This window comes from Macaca fascicularis, chromosome 6 (genome assembly GCF_037993035.2).
Source record: "Macaca fascicularis isolate 582-1 chromosome 6, T2T-MFA8v1.1".
Lineage (NCBI taxonomy): Eukaryota > Metazoa > Chordata > Mammalia > Primates > Cercopithecidae > Macaca > Macaca fascicularis.
The window spans coordinates 93,909,613-93,933,184 of record NC_088380.1 but is presented as its reverse complement, the minus strand read 5'-3'; the positions used below and the strand labels follow the sequence as shown (position 1 = coordinate 93,933,184).

Sequence of the window (23,572 nt, the reverse complement as noted above, 5' to 3'; positions counted from 1 at the left end):
TTTAAAAAAGTCTTATCTAAGATTCCTTTTATGAAACAAAGTTCAAAGTCAATTTAAAAAGTCTCTGTAAAAAATATTATTACTGCACTTTATACAAATCATCAGGCCAAGTATATTAAAGCAAGTCAGCCTTACCATGATTTGTCTTTAGTGGAAATGGGAAACTGGAGAGAAAAAATTATGTTTCAAGGACTATGGTACTCCTATTTTAGGTTCTAGTGTCATCAATTGCTTTTGGGTTTTTTTCTTTCCTACAATTTAGGCTGACCTTGCTCATTCCTGTGAACCAATCAGTAATCTCTGACTGCAGTGCAAAAGAAACAAGAGAGATGGGTAATATAAAAATCCAGATTAGTATTCTAATTTTGGACACATGTTGGAATCAGCTAGCATCCCATATCAGCTTGGTTCCAACAGTTGCCCAGTTCATAGAAAAACTTCTCATTTAGTTTACTTGGGATAGTTTTACTTATTTTACTTTACTGTTGTGGAATATTTTGCTGTTGTATTCTTTGTGTAGAAATACAGGATAAACTTACTAAATGTTTTATTAACTTGAACACTTATTTATCTTCTAGATATCCTTTTGTTGGGACTCAAGAGCTATGAATGGCCCATGCCATAGCAGTATTTTCTGACTGAACTCTTCTCTATCCTGAATGCAAGAGACCCATTAGTTAGGCAGTAATGTTATCCCCACTAATTAGCCTGAATGGGTTACAGAAGATGGATCTTCATCCCTCTACAACCCTTAGGATTAAGAGTTTTCTTATAAAACAGAGGGGGAAAATGTCAGAGGCATTTGAACCAGAGCAACTTCATCTTGAGCAGGGAACAAGTAAAATGAGGCTGAGACCTGTTGGGCTGCATTCCCAGGAGGTTAAGGCATTCTAAGTCACAGGATGAGGCAGGAGGCCAGCCCAAGATGCAGTTCATACAGACTTTGCTGGTAAAACAGGTTGCAGTGAAGAAACCAGCTAAAACCCATCAAAACCAAGATGGAGATGAGAGTGACCTCTGTTGGTCCACACTGCTACACTCCCACTAGCACCATGACAGTTTACAAATGCCATGACAACATCAGGAAGTTACCTTATATGGTCTAAAAAGGGGAGGCATGAATAATCCATCCGTTGTTTAGCATATAATCAAGAAATAACCATAAATGTGAGCAACCAGCAGCCCTTGGGGCTGATCTGCCTATAGAGTACCCATTCTTTTATTTCTTTATTTTCTTAACAAACTTTCTTTCACTTAAAAACAAATATATATATTGTCTAATAAAAGTTTTATCATACTTAGGTTCCTAATGCCATTGGATTATTTTTTGTGAAAGGCATGAGTTAAAAATCCAGATTTATTTATTTTTTCCATATGGATAACCAATTGCCCCAGCAGTGTTTACGATAAATTTCATCTTTCTACCACTGATCTGAAATGTCACCTTTGTCATAAATCAGGTTTCTTTATATTGGTGGGCTTTTTCTAGACTAATTTCTTTGGACTATTTTTTGGTCTCTGTGCTAAGGCCACACTGTCTTAATTTCAATAATTTAAAAATAAAAATTCTTGAAATTTAGTAAGTGATACACTCCAATTTATTATTTAGAAGAGTCAGCAATTCCTCGTCCTTTAGTCTTTCATTTTTAATCAACTCGTCAAGTTCTACATAAAGAAAATCTATTTAGAAACTGTATTTTATTGACAAAAAGAGATTCAATATCTTTATGATGCAGAATCCTTCAACTTATTAACATTCAATTTATTTAATATCTCTCTAATTTAATTCTTTAATTTTTAAGTAAGTTTTATAATTTTCTTCAGACATTTTTCACAGATTTTTGTTTGATTTGTTCCTCAGACTCCATATGTTTCTATAAAACATTAAATGACACTTAAAAATTTTTGTACATTCTAAATTTGTGATTGGTGTATACAAATGTAATTACTTTTTGTTTGCTACTTTGTATCTTACAAGCTTGCTACACTGTCTTCTAATCAATTATAATAATATATTTATTGATTTTCCTTGATGGAAATTGTTCATTAATGTTGATCATTAATGAAATTTTTGTTTTCTAATTTCCAATGTATATACTTTGACTTATTTTTCTTGCTTTATGGTCCTGGCCATCACAACTACTACAGTCATAATAGAAGTAATGATACTAAGTACCGTTGTCTTGTTTCTGATGCTATAGGGCAAGTTTTCAGTATTTCATTGTTAAGAATCATGTTAAGTATAGGGTTTTTTTGTAGTTACATTTATCCAGTAAAAACATTTTTCTATTTCTTGTGTGCTAAGAAAATCTATCATGCTTTCTTTGGAAAAGTCCCTATGCCATCTTGTTCTCAAGAAATAACAACTTTATAGGCAGAATTGATTGTTCATAGTTATTTTTGTCCTCACATTGAATGCAAACTTTAATTCTGGCTGTGAGTGAGTCAACTATCAGTCTACCCTTCACTCATTGACAAATAATTTGCTTTTCAATTCGTGTAAGATTTTTTTCTTTGTCTTTGGTTCTGCAGTTTTATTATTGTAAGTCTAGTGAGAATTTCTTTTCCTTTATTTACCTTGAAAATTTTGAGGCTTTTTGAATATGTAGATTGATGTCTTTCATTTATATAAGACAATGCTCAGATTTTTTTTTTTTCAAATATTGCCTCTACCTTAGTTTTTTTCTTCTTCTGTATATGTTTCTGTAAACTCAAATCTTAGCTTGAGTTTTTCACAGCATGCCAATCGGCTGAATTAGGCTGCAAAGCCATGTGAAGCTGGATTTTGTTTAATAAATGTTATTAACTTTGCCTTTACTACAAAGATTGGACAATTGGGAGGCTGCAGATTTTTAGGGGTTTTCTCTTAGACTCCTCATTAGTTTAATAATTCCATTTTTATATATCCCTCATCTATTATTATCCATTGAATTTTAAATTTCAATTATATGTTTTGTTTTCATAAGTTGTCTCTAGTTCTTTTTCAAATCTGCTTGGCCATTTCCTTTAATAACATAGTAATTTTTATATTCATATTTTAATACTACTTTTATTTTAAAAATATATTGGATGTATTTATTTAATATTTTATTCTGATAAGTCCATTTCTACTATTCCTATGCTTGTTTTCTGATTTGGTGTCTTCTTTGGCAGAGTCGGAGTAGGTTATGCAATTTGATCTTATCTTTATTTGAATATTATTTGTAGGAAATACTCCAGTCCAAGATGAAGGTATGTGCTCAAGAGAAAATTTCCATTTGCTTCTGTATAGCATCTGTGTGTATTACCTACTTTGGAACAAATGTACGTTCAGTTTTTGGTGTAAGATTTTCAGGATAACAATCCATGTGAATTTAAGCTACAAACCCATGTGAAACTAGCTTTTACTTATGAAAACTCAGGGTAATGTCTTTACTTTCACTTTTACTTATAAATGTTGGACCTCTGGAGTCACAGCTGTTTAAGGATATTCTCTTAGACTCCTTACTCTGGCAGGCCTTAGGCCTTATAAGGCCTTTGTGTCTTGTTCTTTGAGTCCTAGAAGACCATGTTAGAAACATCGCAGGTTTACTTTGTTTAGTAAATCTTTCAGGATTAAACCTAGCTTCAATAATTCCTTAACACTCTATTTCCCACTTTAATTTAGATTTTAATTTTAATATTCCTTATTTTCTTTTGAATTAATCAATTTAAGTAGATATCTGGCGTTTTCAGAAGTTTTTCAGTGGGAAAGTGGGTGTTCCATATTTCCAGAAAGGAAAGTCTCAGTATTTGATTTTTGACTAGCAAATATCAATATAAAACTTAGAAAAGAAAAAAAGTTACCATTGTTTTTTAATAATTCCTTATAGCTTGGATGTTCTCAGCACAGGCATGCCAGCAGTTAGTGATTCCTGACTATGGAGAGTTGTGTGGGACAGAGACCAATGAGAGCTGCTCCCAGTGGAAAGGTTAGTTTTGGTGAGGGCCCCTGGGAGTTTCATTGTGCAATGTTTAAAATGACAGGAATAATGTTAGCATGTGTATCACAGATAGGGTTGCTGGATAAAATCAGGACATCCAGTTAAATTTGAATTTCAGATGAACAATACTTTTTTAAAACATATGTTCCCATATTCTCTTGCATCCAGTCATCTCTCATTACAAATATCCAAGTAACATTGGATATGATAGAATATATGATTTATGAACACTCCATTGTGACTTACTGAAAGCCTCAAAGAAATAGTCTTCAAATTTCAGTGTGCAGTACGAATCACCTGGAAGATCTGGTCAAACTACAGATGCTGATTCAGTAGGTCTGGGATGGAGCATGAGATTCTGCATTCCTAACATGGATGGGTTCTGTGTTAACATGGAAACTGCTCAGCGAGTAAGAGAAATGTCAAGCAATAATCTCTGCTCAACAGGAAAGAATTTCTTGCTGCTCCCTCCTGGATCCTTCAAGGCAGAATTAATTTTCTCAGGTTCTGAACTTTATTATTAAGCATGCACATAAATAACACTAATAAAGTGTGACTATAGACCCAATTCTTGTAGCATATTCTCCAAAATACCACCTCACTATTTAAAATGCTAAGGTATTGGAACCCACTACTGTTCTCTTTACCACTTTGTATAGATATAAGTAGTTCAGGATATTTCACAGATAACCAAATAAATATCACTTTGCTATTTATTATATTCCCTGGAGCAAGTCAATATAAACTTGAAGGTAAGGAGCTATTTCAAATAAACAGATTTCTATAAAGCCACACTTTATATCCCTATATATTGGAGCCAGAACTGGATGAATGTTAGGAAACCCTGTATCTTCTATTGAAGGAAGTTTTATACCTGTTGAATTTTCACGAGGTGGATGTAATTTTAAATGCAGAAACTTTAGAGTAACAGAGATAGAATGACAGAGACATGTTAGAATAATTTCCATATGTATTTACCTCCCTATCTGTCCTACCCTCTCACCAGTTTCAGACTACATTTATGATATAAAAATGGATGGGAATGCCTGGAATATGTAGAGCAACTCTGTGGGATTAGATTTTTCAACATTTTGTTACAGGTTGGAAATGTTCTCTTCATCCTTGGGAAAACCTGTTCTCAGTTTTTCCATGAGATGAGTACATCACTCATTCAAACTTATGAAGAGTTAAAAATGTCCATAATGGTACAATATAACATGACTAAAGAGTATGAGCTCTGTATTATCTTTTCATCCTGTCTTTTTTGGTCTGTAAGTGAATTTTAAAATTTGCTTCTCTTCCCATTGTAGTTCAGTATTGGTCATTGTTTGCCATTATTGTGAAATTTTGTTTTATTTATTTTTTCCTAGAATTACCATAAAATAAATACAAATAATGGTACTCTTTTTCCTGATTTATCAAGTGTCATTTCTTTTGTGTGTGAATGGGTATATTTCATTAATGGCTTCTGTGGTATAACTCTGTAATTAGTATTTATATATTAGCTACAGTATCTGTTCTTAGGAAAAAAGAATTATATAGTATAAAATTGAATGTTTTAAAGCATTCAAGTAAACCAAAAATATTTCCTCAAAAATGTGTTGAAAGGATGTAACAATCCAGCATGTGATTTTAATTAATGTCCAAGTAACTAAAAATGTATTTAGTTCATAAAGAAAACATATTGACATCTAATTATGGATCATAGAATTTGGTGCAGCAAAACTGTAGTGCATCTGTTCAGTGAAAACATAATCATGGAGAATACGAAATGGCACAATATATAATGAAAATTGAAATAATGCACAAATAAGACCATTAAAAAATCACAGTGTGAAACCAAATAGAGTTGGGTTTTATAAAGAGAAGATTGGTAGTTCTAGATTTACTGGTAACAGAGATTGTCAAATTCATACAAAATGTACTCACTATGCTAATTTTAATGGTAGTACAGCAGAATATTCCCTCTTTTCTCTTTTAATGAAATTCAAAAATTTAAAGTAGAAGCGGGAAGTTGGCACCATTAGCACACTTTCATATTTTCAGACTAATAACATAATATGTATAGTTTTAACTAAGGATTATCTTTTGGTAAGTCATTTTTAAAAATTAATGATGCTAAAGGCTAACAGATGCCAAGAATAGTAACATTATTTATTGTATAAATGACATTATTTTTACAGTATTCCTGGTTCAACCTCCTTTCCTCTTTCTATTGATTTGGCTCATGCCCTCACTCCCTCTTACGTAGGATTTCAGTATCATTGATAGCCCATCAACTGGTTTCCTTGATTCGTAGTGGATCCCAGACCTTCTGGTCGCTTTCCTTTTCAATCTCTTATGTAATTTACAGCAGTGGTTCTCGGATTTGAGCTTGCATAGGAATTACCTGGAGTACTTGATAAAACACCGAACGGTGGACTTCCAGAGGTTCTAATCCACTTGGTCTGGGAAGAGGCCTGAGAATTTCCATTTCTAACGAGTTCCCAGGTGATGCTGATGCTGCAGGTTCAGGGACCACACTTTGACAACCACTTCCTTGGAGCCTTATAGATTACCTTAAAACCAGTCTGGCCCTAATACTCCCATTTCTACAACCCTTTTTTATCTCGTAGGAGTATTTAGAATCAAGCTAAACTTAGCAGGGTATTTAGCAATTGCTATCATGTGCCCCACCCATTTCAAGTCTGTCTTTTCTGCTCATCTTTAAGTTGTTTTCCCCTGGACCCTTAACACTACAGCACATAGAGTAACTAATGCGTTATTCTCCATATGGTTCAAATATGGAGAATTCTCCACAATTTTCCATATTGTCCAAATGGTTTCCTACCTTCATCCCATTGTTATGTTACTCCAATTAATCTAGAAAGCTCTTCTTGATCTCTATATTTCAGTCATACAAGTTTCAATCCAAATATTTCATCCCCCATAAGGCATCCTTGGTTCTCTCTCATTTACTTAAGTCACAAGTAATGTGGCACTTCTCTGAAGTCTTTCTGCATTTCATTTCTCTTACATTTCATTTCTACTTTCTCTACATTTTATTATTTATACTTAGATACATACCTAAATTCTTCCATTAGCTTGTAAGGTATTTCAGAGCACATTTTGGGTTTTATTATCTTTTCTAGCACAGTATCTTAGAAAGAGAAGTCATTAATATATATGTGTGGATTTCTGTTATTTATATAATAGTCATGAAAATGGAAGTAATAAACATGATATTATATGATAATAATAAGAGCAACTAATAGCTACTGGATTCTTATTATGTGGCTAGGCATGGTTCTAGTTTCACTCATTACTTCATTTAACTTCTTCATTATCCCCATATTTTCATTCTCATTTTATAGGTGAATAAACTGAGGCACCAAGAAGTTAAGTGACTATAGTCACCCAACTAATAAGTAGAGTAGCTGGGATGTGATCTCCATTCATAAGCCTCAAGAATCAAATGACCTGATTCCTTAGATAATGAAACTTTTAGTACCATAAAATAAAGATGCTTAAAACTTTGGTACAAAGTAGACAGCTATATCTACACTTATTCTGTAGTTTAAAAATCTCTCTAAATAATGATGGCCACTGACTCATATTCAGTAGCAAAGTAGCTTCAAATATTCTTCCAGTTGTAACTCTTGATCCATTCCACTTATGTGGTCACTTATACACAGTCACATGAAACCTAAAGTACCCATTGTCTTGTTCCTATGAAGGCATGGTAAGACATGTTTCTCTAAGAGTGCACTCTGGCCTCCTTGAATGAGTGCTACCTTAGGTGTTTGGGAAAAATAGTCTCAGAATTCACCCAAATAAATTAAATTTGCATTTCCCCCCAGGTATCCTGGTGGTTCTTATGTACACTCTTTTCAGTATAGCTCTCTCTCAGGATCATCAAACTCATGAATATGGCCTATCAACAGCATTCTTTCAGTACGCGAGGGATGAAGCATGGGGAAGTCGATTCTAGTTGGTGACAGTCCTGAGTTAGGTTTCACACAGGATGCCTAAGAAGGCAAAAAGTCCAAGTGGAGATTTGTTTGGATTACCAGGGATTCTCTTAAAATGATGGTAACGTGCAGAGTTAGTATAGGTTATTTTAATCAAGTACTCAAGTCCCTCTCCTTTTAACACACATAGAACTAGGCTGTTCTAACATTTGTTAATCTGAGATAATATACCACCACCTTTTAAAGGAAAACAAAACAAACACCTCTTTGATCTTCATAGTTAACTCAAATTCTATTTAATATAAAGTTTCTTAAATATTGTACAAACGTAACACAATGTTTACATTTTATACAGCTATAAAATTAAACCTAATGTTTAAGTTCAAACAAAACTACAGAAACATAAAATTCAAGTAAGAAACATTTAAAATGAGCCAGAATTTTTATTTAAACTATATTTCTCCTGTTATATTTAAAAGTGACAAATGTACCTCTTTGTTTACTGTGTCACTTGCTGTCAACTTAATTTTTATGCTTTAGAGCATAAGGGGCTATAATTTAATTCATCATCATTATAACCATTTCTCCTTTTTAACTGTTATTTTAAACTACCATTCTATTATTTTCATGGATCAATCAATTTAAGAATATGTACACAATATAAAATATAGTAATAAAATTGATCAAAAATTAAATGAGAAATTCTCCAGAACATATTTGTCTTTATGTGCTCTGATAATGAACTGTCGTAAGATAGTCTGTAGTCAATGAGCACTTCAAAGACTGGCCTTTGCTGTCTGTCAGGGAGGTTTTTCTCTGGTCAGTATGTTTCAACAATTGTAAGCTTTTTGATAACTCAATATCATTCAGAATGCGTGCTGGGCATCATTTGGCCTTCAGTCACTTAGAATATGTTCAAATGTAACTTAAGTACCTGGTCACAGGTAGTCACATAGTTGGGATGGAATATGCAAATACCAGCTTTCCAAAATTCTTTTAGAAAAGAAAATATAACAGTAAAACAAAACAAAACTTCCAGAGCTCCAAAGCCAAAATGAGTAGACCTTTGCTCTTGGGGTCCTTAGAAACCTGAAAGCATTCTTTGGAGCACTGGTTTGGATTGGGAGTAGAGTAAAAGAGGAAATTAGTACAGGAGAAGACAAATTTTGGGTAATGGGCACCTCAAGGGGTAAGAGATTTATTAGATATTCAAAAAGAAGAGGGCTTAAAGAAGGAAAGAATCCTACGAGGAGAACATTGTAAAAGTAAAAAATAAACCACTGGCACTCTTGTCTATTATTTTATGTCCTCTCTTGACACTTTCCTTGCAGGCCACTTAAAATCCCACAGTCAGGCAACTCTATGCTATACAATAGAGGACTTCTGATACAAGTAAATTGAACAAAGCAGCTTAAGGTACTCAGGTTGATTTTTTGGGGTCTCCGTTCTGCTACAGCTTATAGTGACAGGCTTGCATATATCACATGTGTTGTTCTGCAATTTTCACCCTGGATTTCAAATTGCTTAAGGTCATTTGAATATCTTCAAATTCACTATATCAAATTGATAACACTTCCAAGAATAAAGGAACAAAGTTTGCTTTCCTGGCTTCAGAAAGAAAATTTCTTCTTAAACATCCTTTATGGATACAAATCTGAATTAGTTCTGAAGAGTTCCATATTGAAAGAGTTTAAAACTATTTTTCTCCTGAAACTTATTTTATTGTATAACAACTCACTTTGTGCAGACATCCTTCTTCAGATCTAATCTAAACCCTCTGTACTGCATTTTATTCTTTTCCCTTTGTTCTGGCTCAGCAATCAGAAGAACAGATGGCCATCTTCTGTCAGTACTTGAAGACTGTTTCTAAGAAACATTAAGCCTCCATCAGGCTCACTTGTTAATGCAAAAGTCCTACTCAGGACAGAAGCTGGGACAATCTTTGAAGTCATCAGGTAAGTCTTAAAGCCCCAGTTTTACTTTTCCTTATTTTCAGTCACTTAATATCTTTAGTTTTTCTGTTTTTCTCATCTATAGCTTATCAAACAACCTTCAGATGTATAACTGTTAACCTTATCCACATGAAAGTGTAAATAATTGCTACAGTGTAAAATGTAAGCTATTGAAGAAGATGGCTAAATTTTAACAAAGAGCATTTTTTCTTACATTTATGTTTTAATTGTAGGGTTACTATATAAATTAGATAAAGGAAGGTAGAAGACTACTGTCAACATCACTGAAATCATTTTGTGTAGGTGATCAGATAAAATGCTCCATATTTGTACAGAAGCTCCCCTCAGCTGTGATTTGTTCAACAAGTATTCCTTGAACATCTAGAGTCTGGGACCTGGGAATCTAGCAGTGAACCAGACAGTGTCTTAGCGAAGTAGCAAAGTAATATCCATTTGGGCATAGAAACCCAATAACGAACCAACAAGAATAAGAAAACACTGGGTGTGAAAAATGCAGAGAACTAGTATAGGGTGGGGTGACAAAAGAGTGACTGCCTGGCTACCTTTAGATTTGGGAGTCAGGAAAGGCTCTTCCCAGATAAGTTAACATCTGAGTTGGAATCTGAATAAGAAGGCAGAGTCAGTCGTACTCAATGAGGGAGAATGGTGCTCCAGGGAGAGATAAATATACCACAGTGTTGTTTTAACCATAGTACATTCATATCATTTTATTGCAGTGCAGTCAAACCTTATTTCATTGTACTTTGCTGTATCAAGCTTTGCAGATAGTGTTATTTTTACAAGTTGAAGGTTTGTGGCAGTCTCACATTAAGCAAGTCTATAGTATCATGTTTCTGATAGCATGTACTCGCTTTTATCTCTGTGTCACATTTTGGTAATTCTTACAATATTTCAAAGTTCTTCATTATTATTGCATGATCCTTACTGTCACGTGATATGTTGTTATAGTAATCTACCATCAGTGATCTCTAATGGTACTGTTGTCATTGTTTTGGGGTGCCATGAGCTGCACTCATAGAAGACGGTGAACTTAATCAATAAATGTGTGTGTTCTGACTGCTCCACTGACCATTCTCCAGTCTTCCTCCCTTTCCTTTGGCCTCCCTCTTCCCTGGGACAAAAATATTGATATTAGGCCAGTTAGAAGCCTTACAATAGCTTCTAAGTATTCAAGTGGAAGGAACGGTTCCATGTTTCTTACTTTAAATCAAAAGCTAGGAATGATTAAGCTCAGTGAGGAAGACATATTGAAAGCTGAGATAGGCTGAAAGCTAGGCCTCTTGCACCACACAGTTAGCCAAGTTGTGGATGCAAAAGGAAACATTTTGAAGAAAATTAAAAGTGCTACTCCAGTATACGCACAAATGATAAGAAAGTGAAACAGCCTTATGACTGATACAGAGAAAGATTTAGTGGTCTGGATAGAAGATAAAGTCAGCCACAACATTCCCTCAAGCCAAAGCTTAATCCAGAGCAAGGCTTTCACCCTCTTCAATTTTCTGAAGGTGGAGAGAGGTGAGAAAACTGCAGAAGAAAAGTTGGAAGCTAGCAGAGGTTCGCTAAGGTTTAAGGAAAGAAGCTGTTTCCATAACGTAAAAGTGCAAGGTGAAGCGGCAAATTATCTGGAAGATCTAGCTAAGATCATAGATAAGGGTAACTACACCATACAGCAGATTTTTCCGTGTAGATGAAACAGTCTTATATTGCAAGAACATGCCATCTAGGGCTGTTATAGCTAGAGAGAAGAAGTCAGTGCCTGGCCCCAAAGCTTCAAAGAACAGGCTAACTTTCTTGTTAGGGGATAATGCAACCAGTGACTTTAAGTTGAAGTCAGAGTTCATTTACCATTCTTAAAATTCTAGGGCCTTTAAGAATTGTGCTATCTACTCTGCCTATGCTCTACAAATGGAAAAAGAAAGCCTGACTGACAGCACACCTGTCTATAGCATGGTTTATTGAATATTTTAAACTGACTGTTGAGACCTACTGCTCAGAAAAAGAAAAAAATTCTTTCAAAATATTACTGCTCATTGACAAGGCACCTGTTCGCCCAGAAGCTCAAATAAAGATAGAGGTACAATGAAATGAGCATTGTTTTCATACTTGCTAACACGATATCCATTCTGCAGCCGATGGATCAAGAAGTAATTTCAACTTTCAAGATTGTTATTTTAAAAATCCATTTCATAAGGCCGTAGCTGCCAGAGACATTGATTCCTATGATGAATCTGGGAAAAGTAAGTCAAAAAAAATTCTGGAAATGATTCATCATTACAGATGTCATTAAGTACATTTGCAGTTTAGGGGAGGAAGTCAAAATATCAAGATGAACAGGAGTTTGGGAAGAAGTTGATTCCAACTCTCATAATGACTTCAAGGAGTTCACAACTTCAGGAGAGGAATTAACTGCAGATGTAGTGGAAATAGAGAATTAGAATTAGTGGAACCTGAAGATGTGACTGAATTGCTACAATCTCATGATAAAACTTGAAAAGATGAAGAATTGCTTTTTATGTATAAGTAAAGAAAATGGTTTCTTGTTATGTAATCTACTCCTGGTGAAGATATTGTGAATACTTTTGAAATGACGACAATGGATTTAGAACATTACAAAAACATAGTTGATAAAGCAGCAGTGGCAGTGTTTGAGAGGATTGACTCCAATTTTGAAAGAAGTTCCATGAGTAAAATGCTATCAAACAGCACTGCATACTACAGAAAATCTTTTGGGAAAGAGAGTCCATAGATGGTGTAAACTTTATTGTAGTCTTACTTTAAGAAATTGCCACAGCCACCACACCCTTAGGTAACTGACGTTCTGATCAGTTATCAGCCATCAACACCTAGGGAAGACCCTCCACCAGTAAAAAATTACAGCTTGCTAAAGGCTCAGATGATTATTAGTAATTTTTAGCAAAAAAGTGTTTTTAAGATATGCGTTTTTAAAACATAATTATGTTGCACACTTAAAATTAATAAACTATAGTTTAAATATAACTTTTCTATGCATGGGAAAACCAAATAACACGTGTGACTCACTTTATTGCTATATTTGCTTTATTGCAGGGGTCTGGAATAAACTGAAATATTCTCAAGGTATGCCTATAATATGTTGCTTCCCAATGGTTCATTTGTCTACTAAGACCTATAGATATTTATACTATTATCCAATACAAATATTTTTTATTTTTACATCTTTAGTATCCTATGTGGTTTTCCTTATAAAGAATAAGAACCAGCAACACACAGTAGCTAACTTCTGTAGTACCAGCACTTTGAGAGGCTGAGGCATGAGAATCGCTTGAGCCCAGGAGTTCAAGACCAGCCTAGGCAACATATAAATAACCCATCTCTAAAAAAATTTTTTTAATTAGCCAGGTGTGATGGCATGTGCCTGTGGTTCCAGCTACTCAGAAGGCTAAGGCAGGAAGATCTCTGAGTCAAGGAAGTCAAAGCTTTAGTGAGCACTGATTTTGATGCTGTATTCTAGCTTGGGTGACAGAGAGAAACCCTATTTAAAGCAAAACAAAAAACAAACAAAATAATAATAATAATAATAAAAGACTAAGAACCAACAATCATTCACTTTATCATATATTTTTTCATTTCACATTTTATTTAAAAACTGTCATGCTATATTCTCACCTTCAATGAACACCACTATTCTGTATTTAGTATCTTTATCAAACTTAATTTATAAGTATCTTTTGGATTTTTCCAGGTTTTTGATGAAAATAGAAGTCTAAATTTGGACTTTACTATTATGATGAAGTTCTTGAGGGGAGTATGGTAGGAGGGATTAAAAAGAGGAATTTTTTTCAGCTGTGAAAATTTAACATATCTCTTTTTTAGGCTATGTGTTATAAGAATTTGTATAGGTTATAGTTGAGAGGGATGGAGCCTGAAATAGCACTGAGGTAATTTTTTAAATCATCACTTGTATCAACAAAATCCTTGTATAGAACAAACCTGTTTAAGTTTTGGACATCTAGAGTCGGTATATGCTACTGATTGTCCAATATTCTGTGGCCCCACATCAGCTACTTTCAACTTTCTATACAGATAAAGAAGAAATAATTGTTTTCACTGATTAGGAGAATGCAATCCTTTTAATACTTTGCGTATCAATGTTACCTTTTTATGTTTATTAATTAAAATGCTGATAAGAGAAGAATTAAGATAAAAAAGAGAAATTGTCTGTACCTTTTCCTCACAAACATGCTCTTAAACATTGGCCCACTGATGATGCAATATTCTTGTGAGAGTAGCCTCTACATTCAACACATTGTGTTTATTCACACTTTACTCATTCACTATGACAAATTTACCAATACGAATGAGACCATCAGCGAGCCTACTGTAGAAATATACATACTTTGATACTTAATGCGCATGCTTTTTTTGTTGAGGTAGAAGATGAATTTTGTTGAGCTAACTCAAGAATTTCTGAATGAAGGTGGAAAATGCATATTCCCCAAATAAGCAAGAGGTATTTGTGGCTAAAACCATTATAGGGTCCAAAATTCTGAGGAGAGACATTATTTTATATTCGCTTCAGAGAAACATTATTTATCTCTGTTGGCCAACATACTTTGAAACAACTATTTGGTTTTAATGAATATATATCTTGCCACTGTGCCATCAGTAATTTGAACAGCTTGAAATACTGTATGTCATCTTACATTGCTTTCCCTTTGTAGCAAACACAATCACTGGATTGTTTTTCATTGATTTAAAAACATTGACTTGCTGAAGTATGAGCCTGTGTGCAGTCATATTTCTTGTTCTTTCTTCCTCAGCAAAGCCTGCGATAATTCTTTGATTTTTAAGCAGGTGTCATGCATCAGATCCAAGTGCTTAATAAATGCACCAGAAGTATATTTTCCTTAAGGCCTTGTGTTTATCCCATTTTCATTTATCTTGTGAAATATTTCAAATGCTTTTCTAAACTCCTGGGAAAGAGCAGGTTAGCATTTCCACTTGGCAAGCAGAACTATAAGTATAAGCCTCCCCTGTCTATTGTGACCTTAACCAACATTAGTAATTCCCAGCCTGTGTGCCAAGGGCCCTTGAGGAGTGATGAAAGTTATTGGATAGGGCCCATCAATCCATATGTACGGTAAGCATTTTCTTTGGTAATCTGAATAAATATATCTAACATAAAACGTACTGTTTTTTCCAAATGCATATAAATTCTATCAATAAAATACAACTACATTCATAAGTGATCTTGAATTCATGGTGGTTTTTTAATTTTATATTTTCTCAGTTAATGGATAGTCCAACTGGATTATCTGCATTTTTTTTCAATGTAATTGACAGTGCTCAATGCATTACATTTTAAGAAAAGATGATGTTATTGACCACAGGTATTGTATTTAAACCAAATTGAAATAATTTTTGTTATACTAATATTGTGAGCTGGCTACTAGCAATTTCACTTTCATTTTATCAATATTATACTAATAAATTAATCATAATATAACTAACAATAACCATAATAACTATTGTATTGAGTGCAGGCAGTCATTTCATTTTTACACCAACCCTGTAAAATTATTATTATGATGATTCCCATTTCACTAAGAGGAAATCAAGACATGGAGACTTCAAGAGTATTGCCTTAGCACCCACAGTTAACTAGTAAGTAATGTGAACTTTAAATCCTAGTTTAGCCACCTGACTCCAAACACCTTGTTCTGTTGATTCCATCACATTGCAGAGCAGTATGACATGTAAGACATACAGATCGATGCTGTGCTTAATTCTGGAAGGCATTGATTTGTGCAAGAGATATGATGGGAACTTCCTTAATTTATATCGAATCTAATCAGTAATGATTCTTTAAAAACATTCATTTGATGAAGATTTGTTTGTGAAATCCTTAAAAACACGAACACTATTCAAAATGGGCAATTACAGTTACTACCCTTTATTACTAAACTAGCAACCGCCTACTAGACATGGCCCATTTTTACCTGCTGTTTCAAATATCAAGAAAAGGCCAAGACAGCAGGGCGGCGGTGGCTCACACCTGTAATCTCAGCACTCTGGGAGGCTGAGGTGGGCGGATCACGAGGTCAGGAGATCAAGACCATCCTGGCTAACATGGTGAAACCCTATCTCTACTAAAAATACAAAAAATTACCCGGGCATGGTGGCGGGCGCCTGTAGTCCCAGCTACTCGGGAGGCTGAAGCAGGAGAATGGCGTGAACCCGGGAGGCGGAGCTTGCAGTGAGCCCAGATCGCCCCACTACACTCCAGTCTGGCTCCAGCCTGGGCGACAGAGCGAGACTCCGTCTCAACAGAAGAAAAAAAAAAAAAAAAAAAAAAAAGAAAGAAAGAAAAGGCCAAGACAATAATGGAGAGAATCAAGCAATGAGATGAAAATTTAAAGGAGTATGGAAGAAAAGGAGGAAAGAGAGTTCCGCGCAGTTCAGTCTTTAAAAGTTGAAAGATCTAGGGCATTATCAGTTAGTCTCTGGAGATTTCCAGCTCATTTTTTTCATTCCTGATTCCTCTGGTAAACTAGGTGCTAGCCTCACTTACCCCCTCTCTTCTGCATCCTTCTTCTCATTATTCTCCTTTCCACTGTGGAAAGAAACTCCTACTGTTTGTTTACAATCCAGAGTTTTAAAGAGGCTGAACTAAAATTGGCTGCTTCTGGGACATCCCTGCCAATGGATGGGATCCAAATTGGCTCTGCCATGAAGAGGCAGCTATGCCCACATAAGGATATTTTGGCTTAGTGCTTCTGTCGTCTCATTGCCAGGCAGACAATCATCCAGGAGTGGGAAAATACAGCCGGGGCAACTGTTTATAGCTAGAGTGGTCAGCTGGTTGGAACACTAGTCTGAAGGACAGGCTATCTGGATGTCATGTTTAGCTCCTCATGGGAAGAACTTAATAATGTTGGACAAATCACTTAGTCTCTTAGCTCCCAATTTGATGGACAAGGACCACAGTACATATACCTCCTGTGTACCCAGGAGTATTTTTTATAAGTGCTCCGTTTATTTCTTCCAGTTTTGAGTGCATTGAAGGTAACTTTCTTTTCTGAAACGAGACCAGAGAAATAACTCTTTCGCTGTAGCTTTGCTAGTGATACAGTCAAGTTTAGAAGAAAGAACAATTCTCCCGGCTCTAGAAGAAAGACTTCCCTTTAGATATTTCTCATGGGCTAACACATTACCTGAAGATGGGAAGACAGGGTGTGTGTACAAAAATCACATGTAGAAAGCATATGTGTAAAACATAGACATATATACAGTATTTATGTAAAGATGTCTTTATCTAGACATTTCAGCATAGCTCCTAGTTAAGCCACAACTTTTATAACAGGAAAGCAAATCAGATTTGACTGCATTGGCTGTTTAAGTGAAGGAGCCACACAGATGGGCAAGAAGCACAGACAAATTGCTTTTGGCTCTGCTTTCCTTTATAACAACATCAGATATTTTTAGTTTCTTTTTCTTTATGCGTTGTGCATGTTTCTGCCTCATATAGAAAGTCATTGCACATTGTCTTCATCAGTTTTGCCACCCTCCACTAGTAGGCAAATTTAGCATTTCATTTACCTTTTAAATTTCTGAGATCTGAAGTTATTATAGGAAAATTCCATTGTCCAGATGTAGATGATGGCCAAGAAATAGGTTAATGTCATGGAAATAGTTCTTATTAGGAGAAAAGGGAAACTTACATTTTGGACCTCATGGTGGAGGAATATTTCTGGAGGAATATATCGCAAGATAGATTTCCACATTGGTTGGAATTACACAAACTTCAGTTTCAAGAATTAGAAAAAATGTTTTCTACGACAGACCCTGCATTAATGTGATGAACTGAGAGGTTCATTAAAATAATTATGTAGGCCACCTGTGGTGGCTCACACCTATAATCCCAGCACTTTGGGAGGCCGAGGTGGGCAGATCACCTGAGGTTAGGAGTTCAAGACCAGCCTGACCAAAATGGTGAAACAAAGTCTCTACTAAAAATACAAAAAATTAGTCGCACCTGTCATCCCAGCTACTCTGGAGGCTGAGGCAGGAGAATCACTTGAACCCGGGAGGTGGAGGTTGCAGTGGACCGAGATCACACCATTGCAATCCAGCTCAGGCAACAAGAGCAAAAATCCACCACAAAAAAAAAATTATGTAAAGCCCTCGTAAACGTTTTACAGGTTGTCCACTTTGTTTTCATGATCTTTTATTTCCAAGTCAGTGACAGTAGTTGCTATTCTCATATCCAGGTTCCTTGTGATACTACGGTGTCAGGTTAGAAAGAGATGAGTATTCTATAGATTCCATTAAGTATTCCAGCAGACTTTCTCATAATTATTATTGTCCTCCATGACCAGTTTATGAGCAAGAAATTAAGAACATGTGACTCAAACAGTACAGCAATTGCTTAAAAAGCTATTCACAGAGCTACCATATAACCAACCAAATAATTTCACTTCTAGGTATCTAACTGAAACTTGTGTTCATGTGAAGATTTGTCAACCAATGTTTATGGTAGCATTATGGATAATAGTTCAAAATTGGGAACAACACAAATGTCCATCAAATGGTAAGTGAATAAAGAGAATGTGGTATATTTATACAAAGGAATACAGTTCAGCAATAAAATCCATGAATTGTGCATACAGGAAACAACAGATTAACCTCAAAAACATTATGCCAAGTGAAAGAAGCCAGACACTAAGACTACGTATTGTATGTTTAAATTTATATGACACTTCTAGAAAATGTAAATCTATGAAGAAAAAATATAGATCACTGGTTTCCTGGGTCTGATTAACAGAGTGGAAATCAACTGCAAAGAACATGAGGCAAGTTTTTGGGGTGATGAAAATGTTTTAAATTTGGGGGTGTTGGTTGCACAATTATATATGTATTTATTAAATATCATTAAGCTGATACTCAGATGAATCTTATGCTATGCAAACTAATCTTAGTAAGACTATGATTCTGAATACTTATCCATTTCTATACATCTATGTCCAATTTCTATAGCTCTGTATTCCAATTTTGCATGCTGTGTAAGTCCAGGGAAATTGAGGTGTGCATGTGTGACGTTTACCCTCCTCCCTAATGTTCCAGCTCGAATAGAACTTTTCTGTTTCTTGAATATACAAAAGTTTTACTCTGCTCCAGGAGATTTTTCTACCAAGCTGCAACCTCTCCCTAGAATGTTCTTTCCCACCAAGCTTCTCAAGGTTGTTTTTAGTTCAAGTTGTTGCCAATGTCACTTCCTCAGAGAGGACTGCCCTGGCTTTGTAAAGGTGATCCCCAGCCCCCATAATATCTTTGATCTCTTTTGAATTTCTTTCACAGCATTTAGCTTAATTTTGAGTTTGTTTCATTTACATGTGTGCCTACACATTTATATGTCTATATTTAGTCTTTTCTCTAAGAAAATATAAGCCCTATAAGTAGAGTATATGTATCTGAGTGCCTGCTACAATGTGGATATTTTTTATTTTGTGACGAATGAATAAATGAAAAAGAATATTCCCTGCATTAAGTGATGATAAGTTACAAAAATCCTGACTATTTTAAGTAGGTCTGCATTTCCAGTTTCCTTCAAGAATTTCTAGTCATTAATGGACTTATCTCATAGTCTATACTAGTATCCTGGGAATACTCTGAAATGTACCTGATATTCTGAGGGTCTTTGACATGGGTGTATGTCTTGACAGGGAGAGCATTCTAAGATCTACGAGGGTCACCCTAACTTTCCCAGGTCTATCTCCTAAAACCTTGTAAGATCGTAGGAGGCATAAAGACTTCAGATTTATTTAGTGACCTGTAATTACCAGTGACTAAATATTGTTTTTTGACACCTTATTTGGCACCTCACCTTAAAAAACCTGTTTTTACAATTGAATCAGAACTTCCATTGCATAAACCTTAATACAGAATTAATATACAGTTAAATATGGCCTAAATATTGAGGCTTCCAAAAAACCTGATTTTCCTCTCAGGAAGTAGCTTACACTCTAGAAAAATCTCACTAATTACATAATCTGACAAAATAATATAGTATAGTTTTAAAAGCTACAGTTAATACATTAAACATATGGTAATAATTTCTTCAATGATTACTAATTTTTACATTTCTCACCACTAATTATGGTATTAAATTGTTCACTTCTTAATTTGTTCTGTCCTAAGTTTTTATTTATTCCAGACTGAATGGTGATAAAATTGAGACTTCTGTATTTCTCCCATTAGCTTAACATCATTGATATAAAACTGCTACTTCTTATCATGGTTTATTATCATGCTATTCTCGGTGACTTAATTTTCCTGTGAAAATTACCTCAATTTAGCCATTTCAGATGTGAAATAGTTTCAAAGGGTGTTTAACAAATCTTATCAAGACTGTTTTAAATAATTTCAACACCAGTTTGGTAATTGCTGGTTATAACTGCCAACCCTCCTGGGCTGCCTGTTTGCCCCAAGATAGCTTCACTAATAGATACTGCATGGACAAACTGGGCGGTTGGCAAGCAAAGAGTCAAAAGATGCCCAGGAAGTACTTTTTGTACTGAAATGAATGGAATGAGTAACTGCTTGGTGCTTTAAGGTGTGTTCGTGTATTAATTGTCTGTGTCTCTGTGTAAAGTGAAGCAGGATTTGTGGGGAGTGTGGAAGTAGAAATATTAATACCATAAACATTCATTCTCAGGGGCTTTAAAAATTCTATGTATTTAATAATTGTATATATTTAACTTGACGATTTGATGTACATATATACACATTTTGAAATATTCACCACAATCAATCTAATTAACGTATTCATTATTTAACATAGTTGTTGATTTTGGGGACAAGAGCACTTAGGATCTACCTTGTTAGCACATTTTCAGTATGCAATACAATATTGTTACATTTAGTCACCATGCTATATGTGAGATCTCAAGAGCTGATTGATTCTGCATAACTGAAACTTTGCACATTTTGTTCAACATCTCCCCGTATCTTCTTTCCTCAGCCTCTGGTAACCACCATTCTACTCTCTGCTGTTATGGGTTTGACTGTTTTAGATTCCACATATAAGTGAGGTTACATAGTATTTGCTTTTCTGTGTCTGTCTTATTTCACTTGACATAATTTAGATCAGGTCCATCCATGTTGTTATATGTGATAGAATTTCCTTCTTTGTTAAGGATGAATAACATTTTGTATATGTGCGAGTGTGTGTTGCGGGGGAGAGAGAGAGACAGAGAAAGAAAGAGTGTGTGTGTGTGTACTACCATTTCCATATTTATTCTTCTGTCTATGAGCATTTAGGTTATTTTCATACTTTGGCTATTGTGAAAAATGCTACAGTGAACACAGGAGTACAGGTATGTCTTTAAGATCCTGATTTTAATTCCTTAGGATAAATACCTGGAAGTAGGACTGCTGGGTCTATGATAGTTCTATTTATAATTTTTTGAGGAACCTTCACGCTATTTTCCACAATGTCTGTACCAATTTACAATCCCCTCAAACAGTGTACCAGGGTTTTCTTTTCTCTACATCCTTGCTAAAACTTACTATCTTTTGTCTCTGTAATAGAAGCCATTCTAACAGGTGTGAGGTAGTATCGCATTGTGGTTTTAAGATGCATTTCTCTGCTGATTAGTGATATTGAGCATTTTTATATACTTGAATGTCTGTATGTCTTATTTGGGAAAAAAAATGTGTATTTAGGTCCCTTGCCCATTTTTTTAAACTGGATTGTTTTCTCTTTTTCTGTTGGATTATATGAGTTTCTTATATATTTTAGATATTAACTCCTAATCAGATAAATGTTTCATAAGTATTTCCTCCCATTTCATAGGTTGCCTTTTAATTTTGTTAGTTGCTTCCTTACCTGTGTAGAAGCTTTTTAGTTTAATGTAATCTCATTTGTTTATTTTTGCTTTTGTGTGCTTTTAGTGCCATATTCAACAAATTGTTTGTAAGACCAATGCCAAGGAGTTTTTCCCCTATGTTTTCTTTTAGGAGTTTTATAGTTTTTGAGCTTATTTCTAAGTCCTTAATTCAAGTTGATTTTTGTATATAGTGTAATATGAAGGTGCAATTACATTTTTTGGCCTATGGATATCCAGTTTTCCCAATGATATTTATTGAAACGATTATCTTTTCTCCATTGTGTATTGTTGGTACCTTTGTTGAAGATTAGTTGACCATGTATGCATTGGTTTATTTCTTCACTTTCTATTGTATGGGTCTACTAGTCTATGATGTCTGCCTGTCTGGTGTTATGCCAGTACAGCAATGTTTTTATTACTATAGCTTTGTAGTATATTTTAAAATCAGGAAATGTGATGCCTCCATATACTTGTTCTTCTATCTCAAGATTGCTTAGGCTATCCATGGTATTCTGTGATTCCATATAAATTTTAAGATTGCTTTTTCTGTTTCTGCAGAAAATGCCATTGAATTTTGATAGAGATTGCATTGAATCTGTAGATTGTTTTGGGTAGTATAAACATTTTAACAACACTAATACTTCTAATCTGTAAATATGTGATATCTTTCCATTTTCCATTTTCTTATCCTTTCATAATTGAGTAGGATGCTGGCTGTGGGCTTGTCATGTGTGACCTTTATTATGTTGAGGTGTATGCTTTCTATATCATGAAAGGATGTTGAACTTTGTCAAGTGCTTTTTATGCATCTATTGAAATGATCATATATGTTTTATTCTTTATTTTGTTAATGTGGTATATTACATTTATTGATTTGTGTATGTTCAACCATTATTGCATCCCATGGATAAATCTCCTCTTGTTCATGGTATATACAGTTGAATTTGGTCTGTTAGCATTTTATTGAAGATTTTTGCTTCTGTGTTCATTGGGGATATTGGCCCATACTTTTCTTTTTTTGTTGAGTCCTTGTCTGTTTTTGGTATCAGGGTAATGCTGGCAGCCTCATAAAATGGGCTGGCAGGTATTCCCTCATATTTGTTTTCTTATAAGAGTTTGAGAAGAATTTGAATTAATTCTTTATAAAATGTTTTATAGAATTCACCCATGAAACCATCTGGTGCTGGATTTTTCTTTATTGACAGGTTTTTGATTGCTAATTCAATCTCCTTATTTTTTATTGGTCTGTTCAGATTTTCTTCTTCATAATTTAGGATTGATAGGTTGTATGTTTCTAGGAATTTCTTCATTTCTTCTAGGTTATCTGATGTGTTGGCATATAATTCTTTATAGTATTCTCATGATCCTTTGTATTTCTGTGGCATCAGTTGCAATGTCTCTTTTTCATTCACAATTGTATTTGAGTCTTCTTTCTTTTTTTCTTAATTTAGCTAAATATTTATCAAATTTGTTTATCTTCTCAAAAACCAAACACCTTTTTAAAAAATCTTTTCTCTTGCTTTTCTTATCTCTGTTTCATTCATTTCTCTTCTAATAATTACTCTTTCCTTCTTTTTGCTAACTTTGGGCTTAGTTTATACTTTTCCAAATTGCTTTGGGCATAAAGTTAGGTTGTTTATTTGAGATCTTCCTTTTTTCTGATGTAGGTATTTTTGCTATAAACTTCCCTCTTGAAACTGTTTTTGCTGCATACCATGAATTTTGGAATGCTGTGTTTCCATTTTTGTCTAAATATATGATTTTTAATTTTCCTTTAGATATCTGTCTTGACCCATTGGTTGTTGAGGAGTGTGATGTTT

General features: G+C 34.6%; 1 long non-coding RNA gene across 4 annotated transcripts in view; it reads left to right on the top strand.

Moving 5' to 3' along the window:
- The first annotated feature begins 9,811 nt into the window (after positions 1-9,811).
- The window catches only part of LOC123573997 (uncharacterized), a 46,468-nt gene continuing 32,707 nt past the window's right edge, over positions 9,812-23,572 (top strand). For 2 of the 4 annotated variants that reach the window (XR_006698780.3, XR_006698779.2), the window contains exons 1-3: positions 9,812-9,867; positions 12,952-12,981; positions 18,348-18,454. This is a non-coding gene — a long non-coding RNA (uncharacterized lncRNA). Of the gene's footprint in view, positions 9,868-12,951; positions 12,982-18,347; positions 18,455-20,960; positions 21,240-23,572 lie in introns of those variants that run through there. The other 2 variants (XR_012414561.1, XR_012414562.1) reach the window with 2 other exon arrangements.